This window comes from Cebus imitator, unplaced genomic scaffold (assembly GCF_001604975.1).
Source record: "Cebus imitator isolate Cc_AM_T3 unplaced genomic scaffold, Cebus_imitator-1.0 Scaffold84, whole genome shotgun sequence".
In the NCBI taxonomy this organism is placed as follows: Eukaryota; Metazoa; Chordata; class Mammalia; order Primates; family Cebidae; genus Cebus; species Cebus imitator.
In genome coordinates, this window is record NW_016107399.1 from 5,071,937 (window position 1) to 5,080,328 (window position 8,392).

Sequence of the window (8,392 nt, forward strand, 5' to 3'; positions counted from 1 at the left end):
AGTGGCCTAATGGATTTGCCTTTAACAGAGTTTTTCAAAGCTAGAATTATTCAAAACACAATACTAAAAACATTTATTACAAAGAATACCTCTGAATAGTAATATAAAGAGGCAAAGTAGTATGAAGTGAAAGCGATGAAGAGAAAATCCATGGAGGCTTTCTTCAGTCAACTTTAGGCAAACCTCTGCTCCTGTTCATGCCTCAGTTTCCTCATCTATTAAAGAAATAGGTTAGATATGATAGCTTCTGTGGGCCCTACCAGCTCTGACATGCCAAAAATTCTCTATTGCTCCTCACATTACCCTGATGTGGTAACTCAAGGAGTACCTCTGGCTTAATTAACCATGCAGACAATTGTGTGTTCTAGCTGGGCTCGGTGGTGCACCTGTAGTCCCAACTACTTGGAGGCTGAGATGGGAATATTGCAGTGAGCTATGATCACACCTGTGAATAGCCACTGCACTCCAGCCTGAGCAACATAGTGAGATCTCATCTCTAAATAATCATAACAATGGTAAATCTTTTTAAAAAATTAATAAAAGAAAATTGTGCATTCTGACATAAGTCCATTGCCTTTTAATTTACTTTTGGGTCTTGGATTTCCACTCAGTTCCTCTCAATGTAATCATAAAATCTTATAGTCTACCAACACTGTAAATAGTATCCAATCCTCTATTATTGAGATGAGAAGCCTAGGATTTAAAAATTTGCCCAAGGTCACACACAGTGTTGCAGTCAGAACTAGAACCCAGGTTTCTTGACTGCCAATCCTCTATTTTCTATCCTATGATGTTGCCTCTTGCTATATGTGAGACACAATGTTTAGATTGAAAATTACAGAAAACATCAAAAGTCCACAAGCTTCTGGAGTCAGAATCAGAAGCAGGGGAGCCAATTTATTTATGATTGAGTAAAGGTGATTTGAAAAAAATTAATAAAACATTGTTTAAGAGGCTAAGTGCTTCTAGGGATATGAATCTGGTCTCCTTTGCCAAGACAGAACTCAATGAAAACTAAGACTTATGTGTAAATGTATTTTCGTTGAAGTTTTTCCATTGAGATTGGGGGAGGGCTAACTGATTTAGATAAAATGAGATCTGACCTCAGCTGATCCCAAACTTTTGCCCAAGACACAAAACAAAGCCCCAATAAAACTCTAGTCTTGGTTCAACGAAAGGTCAGTGAAAGGGCGGGTGGATAAGGATAGAGAGTGAGAAATAAAACATTCGTTGATTCTTCTCTTCCTGACCAAAAGTTTCACTGCCAAATTGTCGTAAGAAAGGCTGTTTATACAGACGCCCCAGCCCAGCTAAAATAAAAGTAGGAGTTCAACTCATCAGATTTTACACTTAGTTCCCAAATTAAGAATAGTTCAGTGTAGCTTCTGAATTTCTGGCTCCTTAGATAAATAGGTTTCTTTGGTATCACGAAGTTATGTATTAAGAGAAAAAAGTATGGACACCTTTCCTGGGCAGGCAATATCTGAGTAAGTTATTCAGTCTTGAAGCACACCAAAGATTAAAAGAAGAGATCCCATAAAGCTGAGGGCAGCCATTGTAAAGGGCAGGCCTGTTAGGTCTGCTAAGGAGGAGGCTGGGAAGAAGGTCAGCATCTACAAGACCTTAGTGAAAACACAGGCTCGATCCTGAGAACTAGAGACAGACCTTGATGTTCCCTAACAGAAATTCAAGAAACATTAAGACTAATCCATAATAGAGAATCCATAAAAGATAATGAAGAATGGTTTTTGGTTTTGTTTTCTAAATTTATGCCACAAAATTCTTATGCAATCCATACCTTGAGATGGCACCAGGAAGAGAAGGTTGGATTGAATGGATCAGTGCTTTGATTTAATGTGACATATGCCATATTTCATAAGTAATTCAGTTTATAATTTGAAGAGCAACAATGAGTGATTTAGGCAAAGCATGTTTAGGGGCAGTAGTCATCAAACTTTTACTTAGGTTAATTTAGTTAAAACACAATTTGCCTGTCCTCAAGCTGCAAATTGAATCGAAATGTGGCATGAGCCAAAGCAAAGATAAGCATGAAATAGGTCCACAAGACATTTAGTCCTCCCTGCCCACTGTGCTGGCTGGTCTTTGTGGACATGACTTGCATCTTTGGAGAGGAAAAGTAAACATTTGAATTTCTGGCTAGGAAAGAAAGAAAACAGGTACTGTGGAGGTCTGGAATAATTGTATTCTCCACTATCCCCCATCCCATTAGCTGCATCAGTTGAGTTTGTGAAACAATAATGATATCAATAGCTAATGTTTATTGTGCACTTAATCATTATACTGAACCTCAAAAGTATGTTATAATTATATCAATTTTATTGAGTATCAAATAATTCAAACCATTTTTATATATCCTCACAGCTAGTTTAATAAGCAATATTTATTGTTTCCAGCACTAAGATTTTACATGTCTTGACTAACTTAACCTCATTAAGTAGATACCACTATAGGATTTATTTTGCAGCTACAAAAACTGGGTCATTGAGGGATAAAGGGATGAATTAAGTGCTCTCTTAAGGTTACATAGCTGACAAACAGCATATTTGAGTTTTAAGGCCAATTGTCTGGCTCCCAACCCTCTAACCAATTATTAGCAAACCTGAGATACTAACCTTACTCTGACTCCAAAACCTGCTTTTTCACATATACAGCACATTTGTGTCTATGTGAAATATATACTTATTTAATGATAGCAACTTCAGTTTAAAATGAGAAATGTTTTTAACAAAAATAATTGCCCTCAAAGAAAATAGAGTGTAAGTAGTAAGCCCCCTTGCCACAAAATGTGTAGTAGAAGTAACATAATTAAGTAGAAAAGACATTGTAGAAGGAAGCCAAGCATTACAACAAAGATCTGGGAATTTAAATGAACCTAAAGTTATTTGAGACTCATGAGTTCATAATATAACGTAAGTGGCCCTTAATGAGTCAGAATTTGGCTTTTTTTTTCTTCATATGATTTCTAGTCAGTCAACTGAGAATCTTTGTAATTTCAAAATAGCGCTGTGGGACAATATGAAAATTCTTCTCCAAACACTGATAGTATTTACTTCTATAACATGACTCATAGTGGGGCTGGGCTCATGGAAAGGCAAGACCTCTGTGCTGAACGTGAAAGCTTCCACTTCTATCGCTATCCCACTAAGTCCTGGTGCCTGAATGTGATCATCACTATTGCTTCTTACCCACTCACATTTGCCTTGATCCTTCTTCCTAACAGAATCTGAATTTTGCTCAGATATTGAGAAGTCAATTATTTCAAAGGACTTTAAAGACCTGAGTGCTTTAGTCAAGCATGGCAACTCCATTCCCCTTGGAAAGTGATTAGTTTAGGCATGAGCATGTGATAATTTTGGCTGAAGTGATGTCAAGGAAAGTCTGTTGGTGAGGCTCTAGGAAGGTTTTCTCACTCCTAAAAATGAACACAAGTCTAGCAGTTTTATTTTCTGCCTCTGGATGTTGTCACCTGCTTAAGATACCTGCAATGAAAGAGCCATCTGGTACCAACAGGGGAACCAGCCTAAGAGGATGAAGCAAATTACTGCAGAAGGCAAAACAGAAAGGATGGATACTGGGTTCTTGGTGGCATCACTGAGACACTGAATTACCCAGTTTGGAACTCCTCTAGCTCTGGCTTACTCCTTGAGGGGTAAATAAATAGCCTTGTTTACTTGTTTTTTATACCATTTATCTTTGTTTGGTTTTTTAACTTCCAGCTAAAAGCACCCTAACTGATAAACTGAACTACCACATTTATTCATAGTGTTTAAAACATTGCATCTCAAAGAATCCTGTCAGAGAATGTGAATTTTCTCTGGAAAGACCATGAAATAAAAACTTAATAACAGGAAAAATGATTACAAATAATAAAATCATTGTTATTATTAGGCATCACCGAAAAAAATAGATTTTGAAATCAAATAAACCCAAGTTTAAAATCTATCTCTTTATCTTGCCAGCTCTGTGATCTTGGCAAAATTATTTAAACCTTCTGATATTGATACGTCATATTTTAAAGGGAAGTGATATAATAATATTCTGCAAGATTGCTGTGTAAATTGTGATAAAGTATATAAAGCATCTGGAACATTGCAGGTATTCAATAATTGGTAGCTCTATCTATTGGTCTTTTTTTCTCATCTACAAAATTGGTATACTAAAACTTAGCTCATAAAGTTTATGTGAGTTCCAAAGGAGACCATGAAGCTACATAGTCAGTACTTTACATATAATATAATAGTCTATTTGGGGATGGAAAATGGAGTGATCAGATTGACCAGGGAATGAAATGAAGACATTGCTATCTGGTGAGGGAATGGGAGACACTGGTACAACTTTGAATGCTAGAAGAGGAATACCATCAAAGGGGCAAAGGGCCCAAAGACAGCTTTTATCTTCGTCAATATGTATTCACGGACTCCTCCTCCTTAGAACTAAAAAACAGGGAGTAAAACGTACAGACCCCAGGAGCCGGCAAAACCAATAGGTTAGGTGTACTATTAAAAGGATATTTCTTTAATAGATCTTTGACTCTTTCTTAGTGGCGCTCTCTCTCTCTCTTTCCTCCCTCTAATTAAATGCCTATGCTATGCTCTTACACATTTGGTAACTTTCAACAGTTCTTAAGAAATTAAAAATCTTCCATGGTTTTTAGATCACTTCCATTAAAAAAAAATTAAGGTTGATATTTCACTTTGGTCTTAAACCAGAGACAAGCAGGCTTTTCTCCAAAGAATGCTGGCATTTGTGATTCTACCACATGAATGCCTGTAAGTACACTGACCAAAGAGTTCTCATTTCAGATAAGCAGTTAATTTGTGGTAACTTTGAGCAGTGACTTTACTTACCTGGGTCATAATTTCCTTGGCTATAAAACAAGAGGGGTTGCATTAAGTCCCCTCTCTGAGCTCAGAATCAGCCCCTGGCCCCTCTTTGTGGCCCTTCAGTCTCATGAGTCTTTTCAGTCTGTATACATAATAATGTCTCTCCGTATGATTATCTTATTGCATAAACATCTCCCTGTGCATATTTCTGCCATATCTAGATGACCCAGCATAGATTACTGAACTCACTTCCTCTTTGTCTGTGATGTACAATTAAACTTTCTTCACGTGACTGAATTCTGATCACATGGCCACAAAACCATTTACCCTTCCCCTGTCTTCCTGCATCTGCTGGCGGAACAAAAGACCCAGTGGAAGACTTTGAGGTCCCAGAACATGGTGGGAGAACATGGTGGAAGCAGTCACTCTGACACCTTCCTATCCCTCTCCATCCCCACACTGCGGCCCTGCCACCTCTTACTAGCTTATAAGTGAGAAATGCACTTTTATTGTGTTAAACCACTGAAATTTGGGGATTATTTAGTATAATATTTGGCCTACTCTGACTGTGCAACCCAGCTATGTAAAGACTTAGACTAGGCAATGTATTGCCTTCTTTTAAGAAATAAGGCATTTTTCAGGGCCCACTTAGGTTATTTCGGGCAGTTCCATAAAATGGCCACAACGTGGGATTTAAAGAGATAAAAACCAAAAGAGGGAAAGTAAAGACAGATTTTCTTAAGTAAAAAGAAACTCTCTTTTTAATGCCATGTTTTATCTTCAATTAGTGCAATTAACAATACATAACTCCTGGGAACATGTTACCAAAAGTTGGAAGGCCAAATTTTCTCAGCTTCTATCCAGCATCACAAATAACATCAATGAGAACCATAGGAATATCGAATGTCCTGTGGATGTGAGAACTGCAATGGGCACTAGGGGCTCTTCCATCTAAGGTTATCATGATTCAGGGGAAGAAACTGAGGACTGAAGATATAAAATATAATAAGCTAATGGAGGATCTAAGGCTACTTGCTTAGCTTCAGTGCTCTTTCTTTTGCCTCAAAAACTTTGCAGGTCAGCCATCTATTGTGTGTAGAATAAGCAAACTAAATTAATATTGGAAATATTAAAAGAATAGAGGTTGCTTGGATATTGGTTGCAACAGAGAGGTTTTTACAAGAAAATAAAGTAACACCAGCTGCTCACTGCTCTGACTTAAACCATACAGCATTCAGAAACGGGGTGATGTGATTGAGTGGGAAGGTAAGCTCAAGAATGCTACATGTGTCTGAAGGCAAAGGGGATTATTTGTCATTGGCGTTCTGACTCAAAAAAGCCAACCTAAGTTATACATATATATATATATATATATATATATATATATATATATATATACACACACACACACACACACACACACACACATACATACATACACACACATACATACCCACTGATAAGCAGAAAGAATATAGGGCTGTTAAACTTGGTTGGCATCACTTTGTTCAGACAGCAGGAAGGCAGCAGCATTCCACACTGGCCAACACTATCACATCGGATTGTGCTCCTCTTAATCTTAGGTGTCTTCTTGTACGAATGTTTTAAAATTCAACACAAGGGGAATGGGAACAAGCTAGACACAGAGAAAATAATTATATATTTGGGGACTGTAAGATCTTAATAAAATTTAATGGTACAAACTCTCTATTGCATTTACCATACATTCAACAAACATTACTGATTCCCCATTATGTGCTGGGCCCTGGTCTAGGCAAAAGGAATACACAGATGAATAAATGTGTTTATTGTCCATTAGTTTCTCAAAAGTTGAGGGGCCAGAAAACTAAAATGAAATGAGAGAGACACTACTGGAGCTCATGGCAGGGTGGAAGGGCGGGCCTTCAACCCTGCCTCACTAAATTAGCAAAGGCTTCTAGGAGAGGAGTTGAGGCCTTTTCACTGATTTTTGAAGAGAAGCTGATGTTAATCAAGTAAATTAGAGAAAAGACATTCCTAGTGGAAGAAACAGCCATGTCAAGGCTTCAAAGAACGATCAGGAAACTATAATAAATGTATCCTTTCTCTAGTGTATATTGTTGATGGGTATTTGGAGCAAGACACAGGTGTGTGCCATTCTCCACTTACTTGGTAATTAAGTGAAAAAAAAATCTAAAACTGAAACTTCAAGAGTAGATTTTCAAGTATTATTTCAGAAGTTCAAACAGTGTTAACAAACTCAGTGTCTCACCCCACTTATTGGCATTGCTTTCCATTTTATTGGCCCATTTTCCAGGAAGTTGTCTCCTTAAAGAGACTGGTAGCTTGAGACTTAAGTTATCAATACAGATAATAATCCTTAAAAAAAAGAGTTTTTATTCCAACTTTTCTAGCAAGTCTTGCTGTTGAATCTCATTGAGTTGGCTTCAGTCATATCTACATTCCTGAACTACGGCGCTGGTAGTACAAAGCTCAGCTCTGTCACCTTGACTTTATACCTTTTGAGTAGGTACATAGGAGTGGAATTGCCAGGTCATAAGGTAACTCCGTGTTCAACTTTTGAGGAAATACCAATCTGTCTTCCAAAGTGGCTGTAACATTTTACTGTCCCCTTCAAATTTTTATCTCTTCTCTGCACCTCCACCTAACCTGCACTAAAGTTATCATTAGTTTTTCCTTAAAATGGAGAATCAAAACACATCAAACTCATGCTAAATAATTATGTCAGACCCCTTCCTTACATTACACACAAAAAAATTCACTCAAAATGGATTATATACCTAAATGTGAGAGCCAAAACTATAAAACTCTTACAAGAAAACATAGGGGTAAATCTTCGTGCCCTTGAGTTAGGCAAAGTCTTTTTAGAAATTACACTAAAAGCACAACCAACAAAATAAAACAGATAAATTTGACTTCGTCAAAGTCTAAAAGGTTTATAATACAAATAATACTGTTAAGACAATGAAATGATGGCACAGAGAATGGGAGAAAATATTTGGAAATCATATAATACATATGACAAGAGACCTGTATCCAGAATATGTAGAGAACTCTTACAATTCAAAAATAAAGGATAAATAATCCAATTTTTAAATGGGCAAAGAATCAGAGTCGACATTTCTCTAAGGAAGGCATATGAATAACCAATAAGCTCATGAGAAGATGCTTACAATTATCATTCATTAAGGAAACGCTAACTAAAACCACAAGACATCACTTCACAAAGCCATTATAGAGTGGCTATGACAAATAATAGCAAGCATTGTAGAGGATATAGAGAAATTGAAACTGCCATGCATTGCCACTGGGAATGTGAAATGTTGCAACCACTTAGGAAGGCAGATTGGTGGTTCCTCAAAAGTTGAACATGGAGTTACCTTGTGACCTGGCAACCCCACTCCTAGGTACATCCTCCGAAGAATTGAGAAATGCTGGATATAGATGAAGGGGGAATGGAGGCAGCAAACCACTGGGTTATGTATGCACCTATGCAACAACCCTGCATAATCTGCACATGTACCCCAGAACCTAAAGTACAATTAAAA